This window comes from Rhinopithecus bieti, unplaced genomic scaffold, assembly GCF_001698545.2.
Source record: "Rhinopithecus bieti isolate Rb0 unplaced genomic scaffold, ASM169854v2 scaffold_4600, whole genome shotgun sequence".
Taxonomy (NCBI): domain Eukaryota; kingdom Metazoa; phylum Chordata; class Mammalia; order Primates; family Cercopithecidae; genus Rhinopithecus; species Rhinopithecus bieti.
The window spans coordinates 2,011,049-2,025,366 of NW_016804545.1; the positions used below are offsets into that span (position 1 = coordinate 2,011,049).

General features: G+C 43.8%; 1 long non-coding RNA gene across 1 annotated transcript; it reads right to left on the reverse strand.

The window, feature by feature from the left end:
* Window positions 1-512: 512 nt before the first annotated feature.
* LOC108527703 (uncharacterized) lies at window positions 513-14,318 on the reverse strand. Its single transcript, XR_001884903.1, has 3 exons — window positions 13,993-14,318; window positions 9,046-9,178; window positions 513-842 (listed from the first exon to the last, which is right to left on the reverse strand). It is a non-coding gene; the product is annotated as an uncharacterized LOC108527703 (long non-coding RNA).

Genomic DNA, 14,318 nt, shown 5'->3' on the forward strand with positions numbered 1-14,318 from the left:
AAACCACAGTAAATCAAGGCCTCGCCTTCACTTTTCAAAAAGCCGAATGGATTAAAAGTGCGTGCGTCACCCTTCACAGTGAGAAGGCAGACAGGTTTTGCAACAAGCTGGAGGATGGTGTGTGGAGTAAATAACAATGCCTCTTGGTCGGAGGCTGTTTGATCGCTCCAGGTGTCCATTTGGAGGGTCATCTTGAGAAAGGGACTTGGGACTATGTGCTTTCTTATTCTTTGCAGGGATGAAAAAGAGGAAAACCCAGTTTGGAGGTCATAGTCTGTAAAATGGCAGGATCTGCCAGCCTTGGCACCACAGAGTGTGGTTTTGGGCAGAGCAGTTTGTGCTTCCATTTATCTGGAGTTTCCTGGTGTGTAGAAGCCCCACCCCTGAGCACAGCAGGAGGTTGAATAATGAGGATTGGCAAAACTTAGGGATGGGCTCACCTCCTTAGATTATGAAATCCCATTGTCTAATCAGACCATTCCATAATGGACATTAAAAACAAACAAAAAAACAAAACAACAAACCACCAGTATTTTTTTTTCAAAGAGGTGATTGTGACTATGGATGGCTGAAATAATGTCTTGTTAAAATGACTCAATTCCTTTTAGATAATTGCAAAGGCGGTTGGTTTCTTCAAGCGTTCAGATGAGCTCCTCTAGAAGCTTTTTGCAGGGCAACGAAACTGCTTTGGTGCCTCCTTCAGGGGTGAGACCATGATTTGGATTCACCCTGCCTTAAAGGAGAAAAGTTGGAAGCAGCAGGAGGCATCTGTAGAGAAGTAGTGAAGTGAAGGTCTCTCTAGGTCCCTTGTTTTGTAATCAGATTTTAATCAGTGAGGAATCCTGAAAAAATAACAGAAAGAAGTTTGGAAGCAGCTTTCACTACAAAACTGTATAGTCCTATCTCCAAACCACCAAAGTATTTTCATAGCCATTTGCCTGAAAGGTCAGGCAGTAAATAAGCATATTGTCCACAGCACCGCCTGGAACCGGAGTCTCGTTTTGCTGGAGGCATTAGGGGAAAGGCGAGAGAGCTCAGCTCCAGGGATATTGCCCCCTAGTCTAGTCTAAATGGCTCTTCTCTCTGACGTGACTGGAGTGTTCTCTGTCACCTCTAAACATTGCCTGCAGTGATAACATTCATTGCCCAGGCTCAGGCCCCCTGTGACAGTCAGGAATGCGCGGAAGAGGCCAGAGTGGGACAAGATGGCTGCCCTGGCCAGCCCACTGCTGGCCGGATGTGGAGCTGGGAGGAGCTGACCCTCATTTTGCCCCATGTTGTCTTTGGAAGACTTTCGTTTGGGTTTTGACTGGGTGGTCCCTTAGGCCTCCGAGTACATTCCAAATATTTCCAAAATGTTCTGAGAAATGGTGGTTCAACTAAATGAACATACTCTCCTGACTAATGTGGGAAGCTGCGTGGCGCTGGCAGTTCCTCCTTCACATCCCCCACTTTCGTTGACACACATAGAATGTGTCAATCTGAAGTTCTAAGATTCTGGGTACAGATTTTTTTTTATTTTACAGCCCCTTATGGAGTAATGCTCAGTGGTTTCCAGGCATTTTGGATGGCTCACTGGATTCAGAAAAGGGTTTTAAGCAGATATTCCCAATACTCGTTATTTGTAAATTATATATATGTTATATGTACTATTGAACTAACATAGTAAGTAAAAACAGACAAAGAGAAAATGTTAAAGAATGAAGCAAAGAGTTTGGGGCGGTGGCTCACGCCTATAATCCCAGCATTTTGGAAGTTCGAGGCGGGTGGATCACTTGAGGTCAGGAGTTGGAGACGAGCCTGTCCAACATGGTGAAACTTCATCTCTACTAAAAATACAAAAATTAGCTGGGTGTGGTGGCGCAGGCCTGTAATCCCAGCTACTTGGGAGGCTGAGGCAGGAGAATTGCTTGAACCTGGGAGGCGGAGGTTGTAGTGAGCTGAGATCACACCACTGCACTCCAGCCTGGGTGGCACATCAAGACTCTGTCTCAAAAAACAAAAAATGAAAAAGAATGAAGAAAAGATGAAATAATATTATTTTCTTGACGGTACAAAACCCCTTTGGCTTTCTGCTTTTCTATTAAGGTTGTATACTCATTTTATATTTATATGTAACTGAACTGAATATGCTTCATTTGAAAAGTTTGGTATAACACTTTGTGACACAATTCAAAAGTCTGCTTCTAAGATCAGTCTATTTTGATACCTGGCTTTAGTGATTCTCATGGCTAAAACAATACTACAGAGATAATGCAAGAAGGGCATTATTGGCTGTAATTGCTAAGTTAGACTCACTTTTTCACCCACATCCACCAGCTATGCAAAAGGTCTGTTGAAAGTTTACCAATACATTTTCATCTGCCTTGGGTCAATCAATAGTTCTTATATTCTAATCAAAGTGCTTCCCATTGACCAAACCCAGAGAAAGTCAGAAGGCAAAGAAATCTGATTGATGCACCATTTTTACATAGATATGTAGAGACATATACATATATAAAGATATATTCAGTGTTCTCTAAAATTGTACATTTGAAAGATTTTTAAATAATTTAGAAAACCCTACTTCTCAGTTTTTTTACACTTTATTTTTATTGAGGCAAAATAGACATTTAAAATTTACCATCTTTACCATTTTTAAGTGTACAGTTCAGTGGTAATAAACACATTTATATTCTTGTTTTCCCTTTCATCTCTCCCTCTTCCCTGTCTTTCCTGGTCTCTGGAAATCATCCACTTTTTTAGCTCCCACATGAGTGAGAACATGTGCTATCTGTCTGTCTGTGCTTGGCTTATTTCACTTAACATAATGGCCTCCAGTTCTATCCATGTTGCTGCAAATGACAGAATTTTATTCTTTTTTATGGCTGAATAATATTCCATTGTATATATATGCTACATTTTCTTTATCCATTCATCCATTAATGGACCCTTAAGTTGAACCCATATCTTGGCTATTGTGAATAGGGCTGCAATAAACATGGGAGTGGAGATATTCTTTTAATATATTGATTTCCACCCTTTTTTTTGGACATAAAGATATGTCCAAAGCTCTCTGAAATTGTACATTTAAAAGGTTTTTTGTTTGTTTGTATAAGAGATGATATTGCTGTGTCACCAGACTGGAGTGCAGTGATACGATCATAGTTCATTGCAGCCTCGACCACCTGGGGTCAAGCAATTCTGCCACTTCAGCCTCCCAAGTAGCTGTGACTACAGGCAAGCACCACCATGTTCAGCTAAATTAAAAATTTTTTATAGAGTCCGGGTCTCACTTTATTGCCCAGGCTGGTCTTGAACTCCTGGACTCAAGTGATTCTCCCACCTTGGCCTCCCAAAATGCTAGGATAACAGGTGTGAGCTAATGTGCCCAGCCTGCATTTAAAATATTTTAAAATAATGTAGAAAAATTCCATTTCTCAGTTTTCAGCGCATGCACATATCAGAATTTTTAATAACGGTAACACTGTTTTCAGAACCAATATTTCTCAATGGTGGAAACAATTCTAAATATTCACCTTCAAAGTGTCCTCTCCATAGCATACTTTTTGTTTGTTTGTTTGTCAAAGCAGTTTCTCATTCATTGGTTACAATTCAGTACCTTCATTTTTGCAGAGCTGTTAGGTTGCATATTCCGGCAGCTTCTTGCCACCATGGAAATCTTAGAAAATACTTTTTACACAGTAATGTGACAGAAGGGGGCTCACCTGATAAGCCATTTTGGTTTATTTCTACTAGGTGGGATTACCTTTTAGGAATAGCTCAGGCAAATAGTGAGGGGAACAAGTGGATCCATCTAGGTTTCTGCAAGTAATACCCAGTGCACTGGAGTGGGGTAACTGAAGAAGAGTTGAATAAAGGCAGTTTCAAAGGCATGTGCACAGTTCAGAGGAACCAGCAGTGGTAGGGAAGCAGTAGCAGGGACCCTTCCTGCTTTCTTCTAAGCCTGAAGGGGTAAGAAGAGGATGCCATGATCCAAGCCCAAGGAGAGAACTAGAGCTCTAGGAGTGGGGGCACGGACTGCAGCTGTGACTTTGGTAGAGGGATTGTATTAGTTTGTTCAGGTACCATAACAGAATAGCACAGATAACTTAAGCAACAGAGATCTATGTTCTCACAAGTCCAAGATACAGGTGCTGGCAGGGTTGGTTTCTTCTAAGGCCTCTCTTCTTCCAGTCTTCACATGATCTTCCCTCTGTGTCCACACCTGTGTCCAAATTTCCTCTTTTTATAAGGCCACTGGTCATATTAGATTAGGGTCCCATCTAATGATCTCATTTTAACTTAATTACCTCCTTTAAGGTCCCATCTTTAAATACAGTTACATTATGAAGTACTGGGGGTTAGGAATTGAACATATTAATTTGGGGGGACTTAATTCAGCCCATGACATGGACACTGCCAACCTGTGGCCCACCGGGAGGAAGCATTAATCAGTCTTTGCTCCAGCCCACCTGGCAGCCTACTGGTCTGCCAGCATCTCTCATTGGCCAAACCAGATGGAAGTCAGAGGCAAGTAAGCTTGTTTAATGCCACCCTTGAAGGTCAGTCTCTTGAGATATAGACAGCAGAAAAGAGTAATCTGCAGGAACAGAGAGTTTCCAGCTCACAAAGTCACTGAGCTGAACTTAGAAGACAGAGATTTCATGACAGGCTTATGAATGATTTCATGTAGAAAGAGGGAAAGAAAGAGCCAGGGTGTTTGGTTTTGTGGATCGCACAAGAGATGCTAATTTCAGGGAACTGCTGTTACTAGGCTCAGCATTGCAGTGACAATTTGAATCTCTTGTATGGTGCTAGTCTTTGTGAGAATTAGAAAAAGGCATCCCCTATGGGCAGACAAATGAGAAAACATTGCCTTCTGTTGGACCAAGCAGTCTTTCTGGTACACAGCTTTCGGTGAGCAACCTGTTCACCCTACTCAGCCAAACACGCACTGTATGACCCTGTCAGCGCCCCTTACCATGGGCTCAGCTGGATGGCCCACACCCTGCCAGTCCTCTCTTTCCAGCCCCTAGCAGGAACAACTTGAGGACAAATTTTGATGTTGTGCCTGCTATAGTCTGCAAACTGCCAGCCTCCTAGTTCCACATGGAAAAAAAAAAATCATTAAGCCATGAAAACATTCACATCTATCACTGGCTGTTTTATTAAATCATTCAAGCCCCTTGTGCTGGCAGTTTCTGGCTGATCTGAACTTAAATATTTGGTGTATCTTCCACCTAAAGGGAGTAATTAATGTTAATTTAGATCATTGTTCCTTTTTAGCACTTCTGGGAACCCCATTTTGAGAGTTTAGAATTATTAGCAAAAATGAATATAAGCATTGGCTATAAGCATTGAATTTTTTTTCATCCATCGAACAGACTGCAGCTTGCGGTGAGAAAGCTACACACTGCACAACTATGGGGGCGCCATTCACATAGTCATTGTACATTTGTACGGGCTTTCTGACAATTTTCTAGCAGATGGCAGTAAAGACTTCTAAGAATAGTATGCCTCCTTCATTCCCAATTGATCTAAAGCTGCAGTTTGAGTAAGTGGCAGGTTAGGTATCCATGTGTGTGAGGCACTAGGAGTGGGGCTGGGGAAAGGAAAGGACCCAGTGAAGACAAAGGTGTGATCCCCATTCTCAGTACAGTGGAGGAGGGAGACATATGGGCACTCCCTTATGAAGCCTCAGCTTCAGAATAATACCCAGATGCACTCCTTCCATCTGCCCCACCCTCTCTGGTTCTGTGATGAGGTGTGAATGAGGAGAACATTCCACCACCTCACTCAGGCAGTGGCAACATTGGGCCATTAAAGCTATTCTTCAGGCTTGAAGGGCCAAGACTCTGAGAGACCCATGATAGTCACTGCCAGATCAGGAAAGGGAGAGTCGCAGAGACCCAGGGGACTGGGGTAGATGGTGAGCACATGGCAGGCCCTGGAGCAGCATGGTTGGTTCCCCAGTTGCCATGGCTGTCTTTTGAAGCCACTGGAACAACACTCAATGCACCAGAGGCCCTGTAACCATGAACTGCATCCTTGCTTAGCCAAACCTAGTTTCCTCTTTTTAGGAGAAAGGAGGAGAGCTCTTTTGCAGTATCCACAAAGCCAATACAACTACACATGGGAAGCCACTTATATCCCTGCTACCCTAAGCCTAGCTCCCCGCTGCCCATGAGGACTAGCCCCCTCTCAGCTGCATTCCTCAGGCTCTCTGCTGGTCTTTGCCAATACTCATCCTCTAACCCATGGGCTCTTCCTACTGTTTTTTAAATGACAGATGCAGCAAAGAGGTCATTAGATAAGGATTCTTTTACTTGAGAACAGGATTCTGACCCTCCATGCATGAAGAGCTTGTGGCAGATACCAGATTGCAGTAAGATGAGGTGGAATGGAAGGTGGGCACATGGAGACAAATGGGGTTGGCAGCACCGATCAATGGTGCAGAGGGCCAACTGGAGGACGAAACAGATGAGATGAATTAGATTGGGGAATTCACACTTCCTCATGACCACAGAAGGTTGAAGCTCTTTTCATTCTCAAAAACTCAAAAGCATTTATTTTAGAAATTTCAGAATTAACTCATGGTTAATGAGATGGTTCAACTGGTGAGGATGAGTCCCTGTGCTCTGTGAAGCGATTTTCTTGGGAGGCACTTGAAAAATACCTGGGAAGATCCAGAGGCTGCTGCATTTGAGTTTCTGTGGAAAACTGGATTTGTGGCCTCAAAGATAGTAACTCACTGCTGACATCGTAGAAACATTGCTGTTTCCTTAATTTAATACATGCCAAAGTTGCTGGCTGACAGACTGTATCTTACAAGCCTATTACCAGCCGATTTACTAGGCCTTCAGGGAACAGCTTTGGAAAGAGGATGTTAATCAATCGTTCATTTTATCTTCTTTTTCTCCTACACTTTTTACTTTCTCTTACTTATATTATTTTCTCACTTATCTTACTAAGTCTTTCTTTCTACTTCCTTTCTCTCCTTTATGTCACCCTCTCATTACTACTCTTTATATTTTTTTTTAGGATTTTCCACTTCCACACCCTTCCTGCTCTTCAACTGTTTCGAACTTTTAGCACATTCCATATGACAGTGAGACATAAGCAGACTTCATGGGACAAATTTATGGCATCACAAAATGTCCCTTCTTGTGGAGAGTACTTGCTCTCTTATGGCAGAATTACCTCTCTTCTTTAATATGTGGTTCTCTTTTGCTTCTGGGCAAAGAGTAGGAGGAGAACCAACTTGCTCACCACCTCCAAACTCCCACACAGAGCAAGGTATCAGAGCCTGAGCAGGGTGAGCTGGGCTAAGGCATTTGCATGGCAAAGTGGGTGGTGCTAGCAATGGGAGATTGGTTGCACACAGGGGGATTGAGCAATGGGTAAGTGTATTAGTCAGTTCTCACATTGGTATAAAGAACTACCTAAGACTGGGTAGTTTATAAAGAAAAGAGTTTTAATAGACTTACGGTTCTGCATGCAGGCTGTACAAGAGGCCTGGTAGGGAGGCCTCGGGAAACTTACAGTCATGGCAGAAGGCAAAGCAGAAGCAAGCATATCTTCACATGGTGACAGGGGAAAGAGCTAAGGGGGAAATGCTACACACCTTTACACAACCAGATCTTGTGAAAACTCACTCACTATCATGACACCAGCAAGGGAGAAGCCCACCCCTATGATCTAATCACTTTCCACCAGGTCCCTCTCCCAACACTGGAGATCACAATTCAACATGAGATTTGGGTGGGGACACAGAGCCAAACCATATTAGTAAGTAGATCAAAGATACTGGGAGCCAGGCTTCTTACCATCAGAAAATAATTACAAAAATGGGAAGGGGCCAGTCACAGTGGCAAACCCAGCATTTTGGGAAGCCGAGGCAGGAAGACTGCTTGAGTCTAAGAGTTTGAGATTAGCCTGGACAACATAGTCAGATCCTCTCTCTGAAAATTAAAAAATAAATTAGCTGGGTGTGGTGGTGTGTGCCTGTAGTCCTAGCTACTTGAGAGGCTGAGGTGAGAGGATTGGTTGAGCCCAGGAGGTTGAGGCTGCAGTGAGCTACATAATGGCACCACTGTACTCAAGCCTGAGTGATAGAGTAAGACTCTGTCTCCAAGAAAGAAAAAAAAGGAAAGGGAAAATGAAACCTGTGGTTGAAAATTCATGCTTTCCAATATTTACAGACAAGGTATAAATATGTGTGTGGACATACACATGCACATACACACACATACACTCCCTAACCCTGTCTACTGAAAAGGCTTGGGAACAGTGACATGCAAGTAGCAAAGAGTATACCTAGTACCTAAACCTTAGCTTCTAAATGTCATTCTCCATCAAAAGAAACTAGGGCTGACTGGGCGTGGTGACTTATGCCTGTAATCCTAGCACTTTGGGAGGCCAAGGCGGGTGGATCACTTGAGGACCAGCCTGGTCAACACGGCAAAACCCCGTGTCTACAAAAAATACAAAAATTAGCTGGGCTTAGTGGCGCACGCCTGTAATCCCAGCTACTCAGGAGGCTGAGGCATGAGAATTGCTTGAACCCGGGAGGCAGAGATTGCAGCGAACTGAGATCATGCCACTGCACTCCAGCCTGGGTGACAAAGCGAGACTCTGTTTCAAAAAACAAACAAACAAACAAACAAAAAAACAAAATAAGCCTGAAACATCTTGTGGTGCCAGTAGGCAAGGCGATGCTTAAAGAATGACAGGAACATGTCTAAAAAACACAGAGGTTGGCTTGCAGGGCTCCACCGGGCCTAACTAGGGATAATTTGAACATCACAAATAATGACTGCAAGCAATTAGAATCCATTAAGTAAAACAGGAAATTCTGAGTCCATACTCATATAAAGTAAATGAATAAATTAAAAGTTTCAGGACGTTTGGGGTATTTCCATGGTTTCAAAGCACTTCCTCACAAAATACTTATTAACTGCAAAGTGTGAAAGGTAACTTTATAGTGGAGATGCCTGGCAGACACCACCTTAATTAAGTGATCAAAGAGAGCATCATAGGTAAAGAAACAGTGGAATCACTCACCTCCTGATGGGGTGCAGTAAGGAGAACACAGCTTCACTTTGTTGATATTCCTGCCAAAAAGTTTCTGCCATGCAGACACTTCAAACAAACCAATCTGAGACACTCTGCACAATCACAGGCCCATAATCTTCAACTGCGTCAAAGTCATGAAAGTCAAAGAAAGACCGAAGAGCTATTTCAGACTGAGAGAAACTTAAGAGACATAATTCATGTGTGATTTTGAATTGGATCTTTTTGCAATAAAGAACATTACTGGAATAATTGCTGAAACTTGACTGGGGTCTGAGGTTTAGTTGGTAGTAATGAGTCCGTGTTGTTTTGATGGTTGTGTTGTGGTCATGTAAGAGAATGTCCTTGTTTTTAGCGGGTAAGGGAGCATTTGTTCTGTCATCTGCTCTCAGGTAAATTAGGATACAAGTTCTTTATATTGTACTTGCAACTTCTGTGTTTCAAAATTTAAAAATATTTAATCAAATGGCATACCCACTTTTGGGAAAAATAGACATTATGAGGTAAACAAAATTCCCTTTAATTTAGAACAAAGCATGAGAATTTTCAGAAATTTTATATTTATGGTGGGCTATCTCTGCCTTGCATCCCTGGGGCTCTCTATTCTCATTCCTCGGCTCTCAAGGGTCCTTTGATGGCAGAATATAAAAGCACTATGATTTGTGAGAGCCCTAGGAAGGCTGCAGTATTAGGTAATGGAAAGGGTCATCATCCTACCTCCCGACTCACTGACCAGAGGAGGCGGCGACTGCCCAAATCAGCCAGCTCAGTGACTCACTTCTGAGCTGCTGCTTTGGGTGGAATGGAAGAAACTGGTTGGTGTCTTAGGTATAACATGAAGTGCTAAGTAAGTGGCAGGACTCGTGGCTTGCATCTCTTCTCCCATGTGAAGGGCCAAATGTGGAAATAAAAGGAGGATATGGGGTTTTGCTGTTGCAGAGCTGTTTTGTCCTTCAGAGTCATTGCAATGGGCTCTGTGAGAGGGATGAGGTATATCACTTAAGAACATGTGACAAGACTCAGAATACCTATTATGAGTCTACAGCCTACCAGAAGCACTATCATGAAATGGTGCCTTGCTGTGCTGCCCTTGATTTTTATGAATGGGTCCTATCTGAAACAGGCTTGGGAAATTGTCATTGTAGTGGAGAAATGTGGTGGACACCACCCAGTACCCCTTGCAGCAGCCCCTGTACAAAGCTAGTAAACACTATCTTTCTCCAGAACATCTGGCAGGCTTTATTCTTTTTGACAGTAAGAGCTACAGGTGCATGTTCTTTTCTCCCTTTTCACCTTGGCTGCCAGGAAACATAATTATTTAAGTTTAACTGTAGTGATGGTGGAGAACTTTTGGCCTATAGAGCTACATTCTGTGTATTCCTTATGTCTCTTTCCTGTTAATTTATCAAGTCCAGATTTCTACATTTCTAATTAATTGTGTTTCCTATACAGTTGCACTCAAATCTTGGTAAAATACAGGTTTGTAAAACCAAACCAAACAAAAAACTCCAGATCATTGGAAGAATTAAGTTGAAGGATACAAAATCTTCTCAATAAAATTGAACTAAATGTTAGGGAGAAAACAACAGTAATGGAAGTTCCTTCCTGTATTTCTTAGGAAAAATTATTGTTCCTGGCTAGGAGGCCAGGAACAATATTTATGGTCTTGAACATGTGTCAAAGACATGAATTACAAAGTGGATAAAATGGGATTCCTGCCTAGGCTTCCCTGAAGAAAATAACAAATAGTTCTCAAGATATATGGAGGACATGGGAAAACGATACAGGTGTTTGCAAATCCATAATCTGATGTGTGGAGAACATGTGACCAAGGGTAAAAGAAGTCAAAATGACATTACTTGGAAAGTATCCGACACCCTGCTTGATTTTTTTTTTTTTTTTTTTTTTTCCAAGACAGTTCTTTCTTCTTACACACTCCAGTATTTTCAGAGGAGAAGTGACAGCAATGTCAACTCTTTGGACATCTGCTCCAAGTCTCATTCTGGCAAGGGCAGAACTATAAAAGACTTTGTCTGTCTGCCTGACAATTTCATCTCTCAGAAGGTAGCGGAACCGGTGAGGAAAATGGCTGCTCTCAAGTGAATTCTGATCAGTAAAAAAGGAACTGGTTGGAAATGTGGAAATACTGAGAATCTCAGGAGAGATGTTTTCATTATCTTCACCCCCTCACAGAACTCCCACAGCTCTTTATTTAGATCTTTTCTTACTTCTCCTTATAATATTGTCACTTATAGACTTGTGTCTCTAAGATTGTCCCTTGAGGACTGGGACCACATCACATCATCTTTGTGTCTGCCAATGCTTGGGGCAGTTATCTTTTAAACAACAACAAAAATCGATCAAATGTGTTTAGTTGGAATATGAGCATAGCGACTTGCATAATTTCAGGATAATGTGACAACATTCTTTAAGAATTTTTTTTCTTGATCATAAGATGTTTTCATTGTTGAAAACTGGAAAAATTATTCAGGGAAGTATAAATGAGAAAATGCAAACTTTCTATAATCCTCTCACTTGATAAGCATTTTGCAGTACTTTCTCCTGGTTATTTATTTTTGAGACATTCTATCTCTCTGTCACCTAGGTTACAGTGTAGTGGCGTGAATACAGCAGCCACTGCAACCTCAAACTCCTGGGCTCAAGCAATCCTGTCTGAGCCTCCCAAGTGGCTAGGACTACAAGTGTGTGCCACCACGCCAGGCTAATTTTTAAAATTTTCTTGTAGAGGTGAGTCTTGCTACATTGCCCAGGCTCGTCTCAAACTCGTGACCTCACTCAATCCTCTGGCCTTGGCTTCCCAGTGTTGAGATTACAGGTATAAGCCACTGTGCCCAGCCTCTCCTTGGGTTTTATACTTATTTCATACTTTTGATCATACTGTATCTACAGTTCTGTTCCTAACACTTTTTATTCATGTTATATCCTAAGCATTTTCCATGTCATTAAAATATCTTCATTTTAAAATGACTTCATATTATCTTGCATGTCTTTAGCATAACCACTGTCATTTAAAAAATAAAGCAACGTAGGGATTTTCACTGGCTACAAGTTGTAAGAATTGTGGTATGTCTGAGAAGTCAAAAAGGAAACCATTTCATCTGTAATAGCAAGATCCAGCAGGGCAGGGGAGACAGGTGAAGCCCCAAGTTCTCCCTCCGGTTTTGGGTTTTATCCTGAGTCAACTGTGGTACATCTGGAAGGGGTTGATGATGTGGAGTGACCAGGGCTGACGAGGAAGAGTTAAAGCTGGAAGGAATGCTCAACCCAGAGAAGAGAAGAGACACGGAGTCACGTTTCCACACTTGAAGTATGACTGACTCTGTGGCATCCTGGTTGGCAGCACTAGGGCCAGTAACTGGGAATTTCAAAGTCACAATTTGGACTCCTCTGCAAATAAGTTTGAGAGCTGTTCCCTAAAGATACCTGATGCCTTGTGAGGCAGGCAGTACCTGGTCCTCGAAAGTGTTCAAGTAGGGCGGGTGGCTTCAAGGATACTAGAGGATCGGAAATCCCTGCAGTCTGGTTTATGGTCTGGGTCTTGTGTGAGCACTGGAATAGCCTAAATCAAATCTTAAGTCTCTCAGAGTCGCATAAAAACATCGTATTACTTAATTCAAAGCCACGTTTTCAATTCTGAGCAGCCCAGAGACCTGCCATCGCTTGCTCGTGCCGAGTCACGTGGTCTGGGTAGGCGCGTGGTTTCCTCCCTAGCCGCCCCCAGCTTCCCTGAACCTTCAAAGTCACATTTCAGTCACTCCTCATCTGACCAACAAAGCTCACAATGAAGGCGCTGCCAGCACAGGCAATAGCCTGCGCTCCAGTCTGAAGAGGAACCCCAAATTCAAGACCCCTGTCACCCAGTCTGTGTGCCCCGAGAGGCTAAACCTCAGCTCAGGGACTTCCCGATGTCGGCTGCCGCGGGTCTGGGTTTCCGGCCTGCAGAGCTCGCGTCTGACCGCTGAGAAACAAAACGCCCTCCCTCTAGCGGCTCAAGCGCACACACTCTCTTGCCCTCCGCAGCCCCCGAGCGAGTCACCGGAGACTCTCTGGAGCCATTTCGCGGGGCTGGAATTCCTTCGCCCGGCGGAGCTCGGCGCGCACCCCTCAGCTGTGCCGAGGACCCTGCACCCGGGGCGCCCCGCGGCCACGTGACCGCCATCTGGCTCTCGGCCTGGACTGAGGGGGCTGAGCTCATCGCGTTGCTATTCGAGGGGCCGAGACTGCCTGGCCTTCCTCAAACCCTGAGCTCCCGGCTCTCCTCCCTCCCCCACCTACTTGACATCTCAGGCTTTTTGTGGAAGCGGCAGGGCGGTTGAGAGGTCGGTGACCTTTGTCCCAATGGCGCTGGCTCTTTTCCTTTTTGGCTACCCTAATGGAATGAGGATATAATCAGTCATATCTTAACATTCATTGAGCCCTGGCTCAGGCTGGGAGGCACTGCTTTTTTCCTACTGAATGTTAAATCAGTATTTGTGGGATTTAAGCTCCAGCAGACAAACCTAGAGCCACTGGCCATGAAAGGTGTGGCAGTGGGGTGAAAACGGGGCTTCCCCTCCACTCCCTGGCTTTCCTCACCCCAGCCACTACAGGGGGGGAAATACGTAGACCACAGAGCATCAGCCACACCCTCTTTCTTCGAACCCCAGAATTCCACTTCAGTCCCAGAGCTTTCAGCTAGGTGGGGTTTATCCCCAAAAGTGCCACAACCCCTCTAGTTGTATAGGAGCTGTAACTGTGAACCACCATCGCTGGCTCGATCCTCCCTTTTCCGTGGATTGGTGCTCCTGAGTGTGTTTACCACTTTCAGTAGGTAACACAGCCAGATGGAGGGCCGCGGGCTTCAGCGGCGAGAAGCTACAAAAATAAGGTGAACAAAATTGAAGGTGCCCAGCAGCCTGAATTCCATTTCTTTCTTACCTTTGGTCATAGGAAGGGCCACTTAGGTGTGTGGCTGGAACGCAAAGTGAGACCAGAGCTTACATTCTTAGCAGCCTGGGTTTGTCTCAAGAGGCCATGCTTCTCTCCTCCCTGACATCTTGCTCTCAGAAGCACCAGTTAGCATCAGAGGAATGTTTCCTTCTCTCAAACAGCCATCAAGTACCAGCGCTTTCTTGGCTCCGGCAAGTGAAGTGCTGACCCCTCCCTTATCTAACTCACCCCACACACCATCCAGACGGCAGGGGAGGCACCCAGAAATGGAGCGGACTGCATGTTTTCCTTGTCCACTCTTTTTATCACCATGA